We start from the raw sequence: 15404 nt of genomic DNA, 5'->3' as shown, positions 1-15404 counted from the left end.
CAACCTTTTGTCTGTACTGTCATTTACAAATATCTTCTCCCATTCCGTGGGTTGCCTCTTTGTTTTGTTGACTGTTTCCTTTGCTGTGCAGAAGCTTTTGATCTTGATGAAGTCCCAAAAGTTCATTTTTGCTTTTGTTTCCTTGGCCTTTGGAGACTTATCTTGAAAGAAGTTGCTGTGGCTGATACCGACGAGGTTACTGCCTATGTTCTCCTCTCGGATTCTGATGCATTCCTGTCTCACGTTGAGGTCTTTTATCCATTTCGAGTTTATTTTTGTGAACGGTGTAAGAGAATGGTCGAGTTTCATTCTTCTACGTATCGCTGTCCAGTTTTCCCAGCACCATTTATTGAAGAGACTGTCTTTTTTCCATTGAATATTTTTTCCTGTTTTGTCGAAGATTATTTGACCATAGAGGTGAGAGTCCATATCTGGGCTCTCCACTCTGTTCCACTGGTCTATGTGTCTGTTTTTATGCCAGTACCACGTGTCTTGGTGATCACAGCTTTGTAGTAAAGCTTGAAATCGGGTAACGTGATGCCGCCAGTTTTGTTTTTGTGTTTCAACATTTCCTTAGCAATTCGGGGTCTCTTCTGACTCCATACAAATTTTAGGATTATTTGCTCCAGCTCTTTGAAAAATATCGGTGGAATTTTGATCAGAATGGCATTAAAAGTATAGATTGCTCTAGGCAGTATAGACATTTTAACAATGTTTATTCTTTCCAATCCAAGAGCATGGAACGGTCTTCCATCTTTTTGTGTCTTCTTCAATTTCTTTCATGAGTGTTCTCTAGTTCCTCGAGTGCAGGTCCTTTACTTCTTTGGTTAGGTTTATGCCCAGGTATCTTATGGTTCTTGGTGCTATAGTAAATGGAATCGATTCTCTAATTTCCCTTTCTGTATTTTCATTGTTAGTGTATAAGAAAGCCACTGATTTCTGTACATTGTCTTTGTCAATATCTCATTGTAGCTTTGATTTGTATTTCCCTGATGCCGAGTGACGTGGAGCACTTTTTCATGTGTCTGTTGGCCATCTGGATGTCCTCTTTGCAGAAATGTCTGTTCATGTCCTCTGCCCATTTCCGGATTGGATTGTTTGTTCTTTGGGTGTTGAGTTGGCTAAGTTCCTTATAGATTTTGGATACTAGCCCTTTATCTGATATGTCGTTTGCAAATATCTTCTCCCATTCTGTCAGTTGTCTTTTGGTTTTGTTAACTGTTTCCTTTGCTGTGCAAAAGCTTTTGATCATCCCCAATAGTTCATTTTTGCCCTTGCTTCCCTTGCCTTTGCCGTTGTTCCTAGGAAGATGTTGCTACGGCTGAGGTCGAAGAGGTTGCTGCTGCATTCTCCTCAAGGATGTTGATGGATTCCTTTCTCACATTGAGGTCCTTCTCCATTTGGAGTCTATTTTCGGTGTGTGCTGTAAGGAAGTGGTCTACCTTTCATTTTCTGCATGTGGCTGTCCAATTTTCCCAGAACCATTATTGAAGAGGCTGTCTCTTTTCCCATTGGACATTCTTTCCTGCTTTGTCGAGGATTAGTTGACCATAGAGTTGAGGGTCTATTTCTGGGCTCTCTATTCTGTTCCACTGATCTATGTGTCTGTTTTTGTGCCAGTACCATGCTGTCTTGATGATGACAGCTTTGTATAGAGCTTGAAGTCCGGAATTGTGATGCCACCAACTTGGCATTCTTTTTTCAATATCCCTTTGGCTATTCGAGGTCTTTTCTGGTTCCATATAAATTTTAGGATCTATTTGTTCCATTTCTTTGAAAAAAAATGGATGGTATTTTGATAGGGATGCATTAAATGTGTAGATTGCTTTAGGTAGCATAGACATTTTCACAATATTTATTCTTCCAATCCAGGGCATGGAACATTTTTCCATTTCTTTGTGTCTTCCTCAATTTCTTTCCATGAGTACTTTATAATTTTCAGTGTATAGATTCTTAGTTCTCTTTGGTTAGGGTTATTCCTAGGTATCTTATAGTTTTGGGTACAATTATAAATGGGATTGACTCCTTAATTCTCTTTCTTCAGTCTTGTTGTTGGTGTACAGAAATGCAACTGATTTCTGTGCATTGATTTTACATCCTGACACTTTACTGAATTCCTGTACAAGTTCTAGCAGTTTTGGAGTGGAGCCTTTTGGGTTTTCCACATATAGTATCATTATCATCTGCAAACAGTGATAGTTTGACTTCTTCTTTACCAATTTGGATGCCTTTAATTTCTTTTTGTTGTCTGATTGCTGAGGCTAGGACTTCTAGTACTATGTTGAATAGCAGTGGTGATAATGGACATCCCTGCCGTGTTCCTGACCTTAGTGGTAAAGCTTTCAGTTTTTCTCCATTGAGAATGATATTTGCGGTGGTTTTTCACAGATGGCTTTGATAATATTGAGGTATGTGCCCTCTATCCCCACACTTTGAAGAGTTTTGATCAGGAAGGGATGCTGTACTTTGTCAAATGCTTTTTCAGCAACTATTGAGAGTATCATATGGTGCTTGTTCTTCTCTTTTATTAATGTGTTCTATCACATTGATTGATTTGCGGATGTTGAACCAACCCTGCAGCCCCTGGAATAAATCCCACTTGATCGTGGTGAATAATCCTTTAATGACTGTTGAATCCTATTGGCTAGTATGTTGGCGAGAATTTTTGCGTCTGTGTTCATCAAGGATATTGGTCCTGTAGTTCTCTTTTTTGGTGGGATCCTTGTCTGGTTTTGGGATCAAGGTGATGCTGGCCTCATCAAATGAGTTTGGAAGTTTTCTTCCATTTCTATTTTTGGAACAGTTTCAGGAGAATAGGAATGAGTTCTTCTTTAAATGTTTGGTAGAATTCCCCCTGGAAGCCGTCTGGCCCTGGGCTTTTGTTTGTTTGGAGATTTGTGATGACTGTTTCAATCTCCTTGCTGGTTATGGCCTGTTCAGGTTTTCTCTTTCTTCCTGGTTCAGTTGTGGTAGTTTATATGTCTCTAGGAAGGCATCCATTTCTTCCAGATTGTCCAATTTGTTGGCGTAGAGGTTGCCTCATAGTATGTTCTTATAATTGTCTGTATTTCTTTGGTGGTTAGTTTTGATCTCTCCTCTTTCATCATGATTTTATTTATTTGGGTCCTTTCTCTTTTCTTTTTGATGAGTCTGGCCAGGGGTTTATCAATCTTATTGATTCTTTCAAAGAACCATCTCCTAGTTTCATTGATGTTTTCTATTGTTTTTTTGGTTTCTAGTTCATTGATTTCTGCTCTGATCTTTATGATTTCTCTTCTCCTGCTGGGTTTAGGGTTTCTTTCTTGTTCTTTCTCCAGCTCCTTTACGTGTAGGGTTAGGTTGTGTACTTAAGACCTTTCTTGTTTCTTGAGAAAGGCTTGTAACGCTATATATTTTCCTCTCAGGACTGCCGCTGCTGTGTCCCATAGATTTTGAACTGTTGTGTTTTCATTATCATTTGTTTCCATGAATATTTTCAATTCTTCTTTAATTTCCTGGTTAACCCATTCATTCTTTAGAAGGATGCTGTTTAGTCTCCATATATTTGGGTTCTTTCCAGCTTTCCTCTTGTGATTGAGTTCTAGCTTCAGAGCATTGTGGTCTGAAAATATGCAGGGCATGATCCTAATCTTTTGATACCGGTTGAGACCTGATTTGTGACCCAGGATGTGATCTATTCTGGAGAATGTTCCATGTGCACTAGAGAAGAATGTGTATTCTGTTGCTTTGGGATGAAATGTTCTGAATATATCTGTGATGTCCATCTGGTCCAGTGTGTCATTTAAGGCCTTTATTTCCTTGTTGATCTTTGGCTTGGATGATCTGTCCCATTCAGTGAGGGGAGTGTTAAAGTCCCCTACTATTATTGTATTATTATTGATGTGTTTCTCTGATTTTGTTATTAATTGGTTGATATAGTTGGCTGCTCCCACGTTAGGGGCATAGATATTTAAAATTGTTAGATCTTCTTGTTGGACAGACCCCTTGTGAGGATGATATAGTGTCCTTCCTCATCTCTTATTATAGTCTTTGGCTTAAAATCTAATTGATCTGATATAAGGATTGCCACCCCCAGCTTTCTTCTGATGCCCATTAGCATGGTAAATTGTTTCCACCCCCTCACTTTAAATCTGGAGGTGTCTTCGCGTCTAAAATGAGTTTCTTGTAGGCAAACATACTGATGGGTTTTGTTTTTTTATCCATTCTGATACCCTGTGTCTTTTGACTGGGGCATTTAGCCCATTAACATTCAGGGTAACTATTGAGAGATATGAATTTAGCGCCATTATATTGCCTGTAAGGTGACTGTTACTGTGTATTGTCTCTGTACGTTTCTTATCTACTACTTTTAGGCTCTCTCTTTGGCTTAGAGGACCCCTTTCAATATTTCCTGTAGAGCTGGTTTGGTGCTTGCATATTCTTTCCCCTTTTTTTTTTTTTTTTTTGTCCTGGAAGCTTTTAATCTCTCCTTCTATTTTCAATGATAGCCTAGCTGGATAGAGTATTCTTGGCTCCATGTTTTTCCTCGTTTAGTGCTCTGAATATATCATGCCAGCTCTTCCTGGCCTGCCAGGTCTCTGTGGATAAGTCTGCTGCCAATCTAATATTTTTACCATTGTATGTTACAGACTTCTTTTCTCGACCTGCTTTCAGGATTTTCTCTTTGTCACTAAGGACTTGTAAATTTTACTATTAGGTGACGGGGTGTGGACCTATTCTTGTTGACTTTGAGGGGGGTTCTCTGCATCTCCTGGATTTTGATGCTTGTTCCCGTTGCCATATTAGGAAATTCTCTCCAATAATTCTCTCCAATAGACCTTCTGCTCCCCTCTCTGTTTCTTCTTCTTCTGGGAATCCCAATTATTCTAATGTTGCTTTCGTCTTATGGTGTCACTTATCTCTCGAATTCCTCCCCTCATGGTCCAGTAGCTTTTGTCCCTCTTTTGTTCGGCTTCTTTATTCTCTGTCATTTGGTCTTCTATACTCACTAATTCTTTCTTCTGCCTCATTGATCCTAGCAGTGAGAGCCTCCATTTTTGATTGCACCTCATTAATAGCTTTTTTGATTTCAACTTGGTTAGATTTTACTTCTTTAATTTCTCCAGAAAGGGCTTTAATATCTCCAGAGAGGGTTTCTCTAATATCTTCCATGCCTTTTTCGAGCCCGGCTAGAACGTTCAGGAATCGTCATTCTGATCTCTTGATCTGACATATTACCAATGTTTGTGTTGATTAGGACCCTAGCCTTCGGTACTGTCTCTTGTTCTTTTGTTTGTGGTGATTTTTTCCGTCTTGTCATTTTCTCCAGATAAGAGGATATGAAGGAGCAAATAAAATACTAAAAGGGTGGCAAAGACCCCAGAAAAAGGCGCGGTAACCCAAATCAGAAGAGACCCAAAATTGTGGGGGGGAGAAGGGGATAAAAAGATGTTCAGAAAAAAAAGAAAAAAATTTAAAAAATAAAACAAATAAAAGAAAAAGTATAAAAAAGAAAGAAAATATATATATATATATTTAGATACACTAGTCAAAAAACGTTAAAAAAGAAAAGGGTAAAAGTTCTAAAAATTTAGCAGAAGAAGAAAAAAGAAAAAAGAAAAAAAAATTGAAAAAAGAAAAAAAAATTGAAGTAGCCACAAGACTAAAGAGACTCATGGGGAGAAAGCCATGAGTTCCGTGCTTTGCTTTCTCCTCCTCTGGAATTGCGCTGCTGTCTTAGGAATTGAACCTACGTTCCTTGATAGATGAACTTCGTCCTGGCTGGATATTTTGTTGATCTTCGGGGGGAGGGGCCTGTTGTAGTGACTCTCAAGTGTCTTTGCCCAAGGCGGGATTGCACCGCCCTTCCTACCCGGCAGCCGGACTAAGTAATCGGCTCGGGTTCGCTTTCGGGAGCTTCTGTTCCCTGAACACTTTCCGTAGAGTTCCAGAGGACGGGAATGAAAATGGCGGCCTCCTAGTCTCCAGCCTGGAGGAGCCGAGAGCCTGGGGCCCCACTCCTCAGTGCGCCCCCAGAGGACAGCACCCAATCACTCCCGTATCCCCAGCCTCTAGCCGCGCTCCGAGCTCACCCAGCCCGCGACCCGTTCAAGTTAACCCCAAGCTGAGAGTTCAGTCCTCAGCTCTGTCTCTGCAGCCAGGCTTCTCCGTTCTAATTCCTGCGAGCTCGCCGACACTCCGTCACCCCCGATCCTTCTGTGACCCTGCGGGACCTGGGGCCATGCTGACCCCACGTGGGCTTCACCCTGGTTTAGCCTCTGGAGCAATGTCCCTCAGTGGAACAGACTTTTAAAAGTCCTGATTTTGTCCTCCGTTCCTCCGCCGCTTGCCGGGAGCCGGACCCTCCCCCCGTGGTCTATCTTCCTGTCGTTTTAGATTCACTTCTCCGCCAGTCCTACCTTTCAGAAAGTGGTTGATTTTCTGTTTCTAGAGTTGCTGTTCTTCTTCTCTTCGCTCTCCCATTGGATTTGTAGGTGTTTGCAATGTTTAGATACGCTGTCGAGCTCATCTCCTGCTACCTGATGTAGTCTCAGCCTGCTACTTCTCTGCCATCTTGACCCAAGTTCGCCATTTGTATCTCTTCTTTGGAGAAGTATCTGTTCATGTCTTGTATTCATTTTTTTTAACTTTGAAAGCATTTTTATTAGGTATTTGAATATTTTCAATCTTTCATATTCCTTACTTTATTCTTCTGGATTTTCCATTAACTATTATATCTTCTAGGTATGTCAGTAACTTGTGTATTTACATCATATAGCCTCTTTCTTTTATTTTTTTCACTTTTTGAAATTTCTTTTCAGTGTAATAGTATTCATTGTTTTTGCACCACACCCAGTGCTCCATGCAATACATTCCCTCCCTATTACCCACCACCTTGTTCCCCTACCTACCACCCCCCGCCCCTTCAAAACACTCAGGTTGTTTTTCAGAGTCCATAGTCTCTCATGGTTCATCTCCCTTCCAATTTCCCTCAACTCCCTTCTCCTCTCCATCTCCCCATGTCCTCCATGTTATTTGTTATGCTCTACAAATATTCATTTTCTGATGTGATTATCTGTTTTGTGTGTGTTCAGTTTGAGGAGTTCTTTATGGATCTTTGCTATCAGCCCTTTGCCTGTAGTGTTATTTGTGAATATCTTCTCTCATTCCATGGGTTAGAATTCTTCGTTTTGTTGACTGTTTCCTTTGCTCTGCAGAAGCTTTTGATCTTGACGAAATCCCAAAAGTTCATTTCTGCTTTTGTTTCCTTTGTCTTTGAGGACATGGCTTGAAAGAAGTTGCTGTGGCAGATGTCGAAGAGGTTACTGCCTAGGTTGTCCTCTAGGATTCTGATGGATTAAGTACACGACACTCTCTTAATTCTTCTTCTCAATCATTTGAAAACACTTACATCTTCATGGAAAAAGATGATGGTTGCAAGAAGCTTTCTCCCCAGTTTCATCTCAGTAAGTTATATACAAGTGACATTTACCTTACCATTATACAAATACATTTGTACCCACATCTATGTAAATCAAAAAAGGGGTTGGTTGAATGTTGATATGTATATGGTGTTTTTTTTCTTTTTTAAATATTTACCACTTTATTTTTTTTTTCTGTTCAGCATAACAGTGCTCATTGTTTCTACAACACACCCAGTGCTCCATGCAACACTTGCCCTCAATAACACCCACCACCTGGTTCCTCAACCTCCCAACCCCCGCCCCTTGAAAACCCTCAGGTTGTCTTTCAGAGGCCATAGTCTCTCATGTTCATCTCCCCTTCCAGTTTCCCTCAACTCCCTTCTCCTCTCCATCTCCCCATGTCCTCCATGTACTTTGTAATGCTCCACAAATAAGTGAGACCATATGATACTTGAGTCTCTCTGCTTGACTTATTTCACTCAGCATAATTTCTTCCAGTCCCGTCCATGTTGCTAAAAAGTTAGGTACTCATTCTTTCTGATGGAGGCATAACACTCCATTGTGTATATGGACCACATCTTCCTTGTCTATTCGTCCTTTGAAGGGCATCTTGGTTCTTTCCACAGTTAGCGACCATGGCCATGGCTGCATTAAACATTGGGGTACAGATGGCTCTTCTTTTCACTACATCTGTATCTTTGGAGTAAATACCCAGCACTGCAATGGCAGGGTCATAGGGAAGCTCTATTTTTAATTTCTTGAGGAATCTCCACACTCTTCTCCAAAGTGGATGCACTAACTTGCATTCCCTCCAAGAGTGTAAGAGGGTTCCCCTTTCTCCACATCCTCTCCAACACACGTTGTTTCCTGTCTTGCTAATTTTGGCCATTCTAACTGGTGTCAGGTGGTATCTCAATGTAGTTTTAATTTGGGAATCTCCCTGATGGCTAGTGATGATGAACATTTTTTCATGTGTCTGATAGCCATTTGTATGTCTTCATTGGAGAAGTGTCTGTTCATATCTTCTGCCCATTTTTTGATATGTTTATCTGTTTTGTGTGTGTTGAGTTTGAGGAGTTCTTTATAGATCCTGGATATCAACCTTTTGTCTGTACTGTCATTTGCAAATATCTTCTCCCATTCCGTGGGTTGCCTTTTTGTTCTGTTGACTGTTTCCTTTGCTGTGCAGAAACTTTTGATCTTGATGAAGTCCCAACAGTTCATTTTCGCTTTTGTTTCCTTGGCCTTTGGAGACATATCTTGAAAAAAGTTGCTGTGGCTGATATCGAAGAGGTGACTGCCTATGTTCTCCTCTCGGATTCTGACGCATTCCTGTCTCACGTTGAGGTCTTTTATCCATTTCGAGTTTATCTTTCTGTACGGTGTAGGAGAATGCTCGAGTTTCATTCTTCTACGTATCGTTGTCCAGTTTTCCCAGCACCATTTATTGAAGAGACTGTCTTTTTTCGATTGTATCTTTTCTACGGTTTTGTCGAAAATTATTTGACCATAGAGTTGAGGGTCCATATCTGGGCTCTCCAATCTGTTCCACTGGTCTATGTGTCTGTTTTATGCCAGTACCACGCTGTCTTGGTGATCACAGCTTTGTAGTAAAGCATGAAATCAGGTAACGTGATGCTGCCAGTTTTGTTTTTGTTTTTCAACATTTCCTTAGCAATTCGGGGTCTCTTCTGATTCCATACAAATTTTAGGATTATTTGCTCCAGCTCTTTGAAAAATACTGGTGGAATTTTGATCGGAATGGCATTAAAAGTATAGATTGCTCTAGGCAGTATAGGCATTTTAATAATGTTTATTTTTCCAATCCAAGAGCATGGAACGGTCTTCCATCTTTTTGTGTCTTTTTCAATTACTTTCATGAGTGTTCTGTATTTCCTTGAGTACAGACCCTTTACCTCTTTGGTTAGGTTTATTCCCAGGTATCTTATGGTTCTTGGTGCTATAGTAAATGGAATCGATTCTCTATTTTCCCTTTCTGTATTTTCATTGTTACTGTATAAGAAAGCTACTGATTTCTGTACATTGACTTTGTATCCTGACATGTTACTGAATTGCTGTATGAGTTCTAGTAGTTTAGGGGTGGAGTCTTTGGGGTGTTCCATATAAAGAATCATGTCATCTGCAAAGAGAGAGAGTTTGACTTCTTCCTTGCCAATTTGGATACCTTTTATTTCTCTTTGTTTTCTGATTGCCATTGCTCGGACTTCTAATAGCATGTTGAACAAGATTGGAGAGAGTGGGCATCCTTGTCGTGTTCCTGATCTCAATGGGGAGGCTGCAAGCGTTTTCCCATTGAGGGTGATATTTGCTGTGGGTCTTTCATAGATGGATTTTATGAAGTTCAGGAATGTTCCCTCTATCCCTATACTTTGAAGTGTTTTCATCAGGAATGGATGCTGGATTTTGTCAAATGCTTTTTCTGCATGAATTGAGAGGACCATGTGGTCCTTCTCTCTTCTCTTATTGATTTCTTCTACCACATTGATTGATTTGCGAAGGTTGAACCAACCTTGTAACCCAGGGATGAATCCCACCTGGTCATGGTGGATAATGTTTTTAATGTGCTGCTGGATACTGTTTGCTAGGATCTTGTTGAGAATCTTTGCATACATATTCATCAGTGATATTGGTCTGAAATTCTCCTTTTTGGTAGGGTCCTTGCCTGGTTTCGGTTTCAGGGTAATGCTGGCTTCATAAAAAGTGTCCGAAAGTTTTCCTTCTGCTTCAATTTTTTGAACAGCTTCAGGAGAATTGGCGTTATTTCTTCTTTGAAAGTTTGGTAGAATTCCCCAGGGAATCCGTCAGGTCCTGGGCTCTTGTTTTTTGGGAGGTTTTTTTTTTTTTTTCCATTTTATTTATTTTTTCAGCGTAACAGTATTCATTCTTTTTGCACAACACCCAGTGCTCCATGCAAAACGTGCCCTCCCCATTACCCACCACCTGTTCCCCCAACCTCCCACCCCTGACCCTTCAAAACCCTCAGGTTGTTTTTCAGAGTCCATAGTCTCTTATGGTTCGCCTCCCCTTCCAATTTTTTTTTTAATAAACATATAATGTATTTTTATCCCCAGGGGTACAGGTCTGTGAATCGCCAGGTTTGCACACTTCACAGCACCCACGATAGCACTTACCCTCCCCAATGTCCATAGCCCCCTCCCCCACTCCCAATCCCACCTTCCCCCAGCAACCCCCAGTTTATTTTGTGAGATTAAGAGTCATTTATGGTTTGTCTCCCTCCCAATCCCATCTTGTTTCATTTATTCTTCTCCTATCCCCCTACCCCCCCATGTTGCTTCTCCATGTCCTCATATCAGGGAGATCATATGATAGTTGTCTTTCTCTGATTGACTTATTTCACTAAGCATGATACGCTCTAGTTCCATCCACGTCGTCGCAAATGGCATGATTTCATTTCTTTTGATGGCTGCATAGTATTCCATTGTGTATATATACCACATCTTCTTTATCCATTCATCTGTTGATGGACATCAAGGTTCTTTCCACAGTTTGGCTATTGTAGACATTGCTGCTATAAACATTCGGGTACACGTGCCCCTTCGGATCACTATGTTTGTATCTTTAGGGTAAATACCCAGTAGTGCAATTGCTGGGTCATAGGGTAGTTCTATTTTCAACATTTTGAGGCACCTCCATGCTGTTTTCCAGAGTGGTTGCACCAGCTTGTATTCCCACCAACAGTGGAGGAGGGGTCCCCTTTCTCCACATCCTCTCCAGCATCTGTCATTTCCTGACTTGTTAATTTTAGCCATTCTGACGGGTGTGAGGTGATATCTCATTGTAGTTTTTTTTTTTAATTAATTTATTTATTTTTATTTGCTTATTTACAGCATAACAGTGTTCATTGTTTTGGCATCACACCCAGTGCTCCATGCAGTACGTGCCCTCCCTATTACCCACCACCTGGTTCCTCAACCTCCCACCCCACCCCACCCCCTCCCGCCGCCGCTTCATAACCCTCTGGTTGTTTTTCAGAGTCCATAGTCTCTCATGGTTCATCTCCCCTTCCAGTTTCCCTCAACTCCCTCTCCTCTCCATCTCCCCATGTCCTCCATGTTATTTGTTATGCTCCACAAATAAGTGAGACCATATGATACTTGACTCTCTCTGCTTGACTTATTTCGCTCAGCATAATTTCTTCCAGTCCTGTCCATGTTGCTACAAAAGTTGGGTATTCGTCCTTTCTGATGGAGGCATAATACTCCATTGTATATATGGAACATATCTTCCTTATCCATTCATCCGTTGAAGGGCATCTTGGTTCTTTCCACAGTTTGGCGACCGTAGCCATTGCTGCAATAAACATTGGGGTACAAATGGCCCTTCTTTTCACTACATCTGTATCTTTGGGGTAAATACCCAGCAGTGCAATTGCAGGGTCATAGGGAAGCTCTATTTTTAATTTCTTCAGGAATCTCCACACTGTTCTCCAAAGTGGCTGCACTAACTTGCATTCCCACCAACAGTGTAAGAGGGTTCCCCTTTCTCCACATCCTCTCCAGCACACGTTGTTTCCTGTCTTGCTAATTTTGGCCATTCTAACTGGTGTTAGGTGGTATCTCAATGTTGTTTTAATTTGAATCTCCCTGATGGCTAGTGATGATGAACATTTTTTCATGTGTCTGATAGCCATTTGTATGTCTTCGTTGGAGAAGTGTCTGTTCATATCTTCTGCCCATTTTTGGATATGATTATCTGTTTTGTGTGTGTTGAGTTTGAGAAGTTCTTTGTAGATCCTGGATATCAACCTTTTGTCTGTACTGTCATTTACAAATATCTTCTCCCATTCCGTGGGTTGCCTCTTTGTTTTGTTGACTGTTTCCTTTGCTGTGCAGAAGCTTTTGATCTTGATGAAGTCCCAAAAGTTCATTTTTGCTTTTGTTTCCTTGGCCTTTGGAGACTTATCTTGAAAGAAGTTGCTGTGGCTGATACCGACGAGGTTACTGCCTATGTTCTCCTCTCGGATTCTGATGCATTCCTGTCTCACGTTGAGGTCTTTTATCCATTTCGAGTTTATTTTTGTGAACGGTGTAAGAGAATGGTCGAGTTTCATTCTTCTACGTATCGCTGTCCAGTTTTCCCAGCACCATTTATTGAAGAGACTGTCTTTTTTCCATTGAATATTTTTTCCTGTTTTGTCGAAGATTATTTGACCATAGAGGTGAGGGTCCATATCTGGGCTCTCCACTCTGTTCCACTGGTCTATGTGTCTGTTTTTATGCCAGTACCACGTGTCTTGGTGATCACAGCTTTGTAGTAAAGCTTGAAATCGGGTAACGTGATGCCGCCAGTTTTGTTTTTGTGTTTCAACATTTCCTTAGCAATTCGGGGTCTCTTCTGACTCCATACAAATTTTAGGATTATTTGCTCCAGCTCTTTGAAAAATATCGGTGGAATTTTGATCAGAATGGCATTAAAAGTATAGATTGCTCTAGGCAGTATAGACATTTTAACAATGTTTATTCTTTCCAATCCAAGAGCATGGAACGGTCTTCCATCTTTTTGTGTCTTCTTCAATTTCTTTCATGAGTGTTCTCTAGTTCCTCGAGTGCAGGTCCTTTACTTCTTTGGTTAGGTTTATGCCCAGGTATCTTATGGTTCTTGGTGCTATAGTAAATGGAATCGATTCTCTAATTTCCCTTTCTGTATTTTCATTGTTAGTGTATAAGAAAGCCACTGATTTCTGTACATTGTCTTTGTCAATATCTCATTGTAGCTTTGATTTGTATTTCCCTGATGCCGAGTGACGTGGAGCACTTTTTCATGTGTCTGTTGGCCATCTGGATGTCCTCTTTGCAGAAATGTCTGTTCATGTCCTCTGCCCATTTCCGGATTGGATTGTTTGTTCTTTGGGTGTTGAGTTGTCTAAGTTCCTTATAGATTTTGGATACTAGCCCTTTATCTGATATGTCGTTTGCAAATATCTTCTCCCATTCTGTCAGTTGTCTTTTGGTTTTGTTAACTGTTTCCTTTGCTGTGCAAAAGCTTTTGATCTTGATGAAATCCCAATAGTTCATTTTTGCCCTTGCTTCCCTTGCCTTTGCCGTTGTTCCTAGGAAGATGTTGCTACGGCTGAGGTCGAAGAGGTTGCTGCCTGCATTCTCCTCAAGGATGTTGATGGATTCCTTTCTCACATTGAGGTCCTTCATCCATTTGGAGTCTATTTTCGTGTGTGCTGTAAGGAAGTGGTCTACTTTCATTTTTCTGCATGTGGCTGTCCAATTTTCCCAGAACCATTTATTGAAGAGGCTGTCTCTTTTCCATTGGACATTCTTTCCTGCTTTGTCGAGGATTAGTTGACCATAGAGTTGAGGGTCTATTTCTGGGCTCTCTATTCTGTTCCACTGATCTATGTGTCTGTTTTTGTGCCAGTACCATGCTGTCTTGATGATGACAGCTTTGTAATAGAGCTTGAAGTCCGGAATTGTGATGCCACCAACTTTGGCATTCTTTTTCAATATTCCTTTGGCTATTCGAGGTCTTTTCTGGTTCCATATAAATTTTAGGATTATTTGTTCCATTTCTTTGAAAAAAATGGATGGTATTTTGATAGGGATTGCATTAAATGTGTAGATTGCTTTAGGTAGCATAGACATTTTCACAATATTTATTCTTCCAATCCAGGGGCATGGAACATTTTTCCATTTCTTTGTGTCTTCCTCAATTTCTTTCATGAGTACTTTATAATTTTCAGTGTATAGATTCTTATTCTCTTTGGTTAGGTTTATTCCTAGGTATCTTATAGTTTTGGGTACAATTATAAATGGGATTGACTCCTTAATTTCTCTTTCTTCAGTCTTGTTGTTGGTGTACAGAAATGCAACTGATTTCTGTGCATTGATTTTACATCCTGACACTTTACTGAATTCCTGTACAAGTTCTAGCAGTTTTGGAGTGGAGCCTTTTGGGTTTTCCACATATAGTATCATATCATCTGCAAACAGTGATAGTTTGACTTCTTCTTTACCAATTTGGATGCCTTTAATTTCTTTTTGTTGTCTGATTGCTGAGGCTAGGACTTCTAGTACTATGTTGAATAGCAGTGGTGATAATGGACATCCCTGCCGTGTTCCTGACCTTAGTGGTAAAGCTTTCAGTTTTTCTCCATTGAGAATGATATTTGCGGTGGTTTTTCACAGATGGCTTTGATAATATTGAGGTATGTGCCCTCTATCCCCACACTTTGAAGAGTTTTGATCAGGAAGGGATGCTGTACTTTGTCAAATGCTTTTTCAGCAACTATTGAGAGTATCATATGGTGCTTGTTCTTTCTTTTATTAATGTGTTCTATCACATTGATTGATTTGCGGATGTTGAACCAACCCTGCAGCCCTGGAATAAATCCCACTTGATCGTGGTGAATAATCCTTTTAATGTACTGTTGAATCCTATTGGCTAGTATGTTGGCGAGAATTTTTGCGTCTGTGTTCATCAAGGATATTGGTCTGTAGTTCTCTTTTTTGGTGGGATCCTTGTCTGGTTTTGGGATCAAGGTGATGCTGGCCTCATCAAATGAGTTTGGAAGTTTTCTTCCATTTCTATTTTTTGGAACAGTTTCAGGAGAATAGGAATGAGTTCTTCTTTAAATGTTTGGTAGAATTCCCCTGGGAAGCCGTCTGGCCCTGGGCTTTTGTTTGTTTGGAGATTTGTGATGACTGTTTCAATCTCCTCACTGGTTATGGGCCTGTTCAGGTTTTCTCTTTCTTCCTGGTTCAGTTGTGGTAGTTTATATGTCTCTAGGAAGGCATCCATTTCTTCCAGATTGTCCAATTTGTTGGCGTAGAGTTGCTCATAGTATGTTCTTATAATTGTCTGTATTTCTTTGGTGTTAGTTTTGATCTCTCCTCTTTCATTCATGATTTTATTTATTTGGGTCCTTTCTCTTTTCTTTTTGATGAGTCTGGCCAGGGGTTTATCAATCTTATTGATTCTTTCAAAGAACCATCTCCTAGTTTCATTGAT

Source organism: Meles meles, chromosome X (genome assembly GCF_922984935.1).
Source record: "Meles meles chromosome X, mMelMel3.1 paternal haplotype, whole genome shotgun sequence".
NCBI lineage: Eukaryota > Metazoa > Chordata > Mammalia > Carnivora > Mustelidae > Meles > Meles meles.
This window is presented reverse-complemented; position numbering follows the sequence as displayed.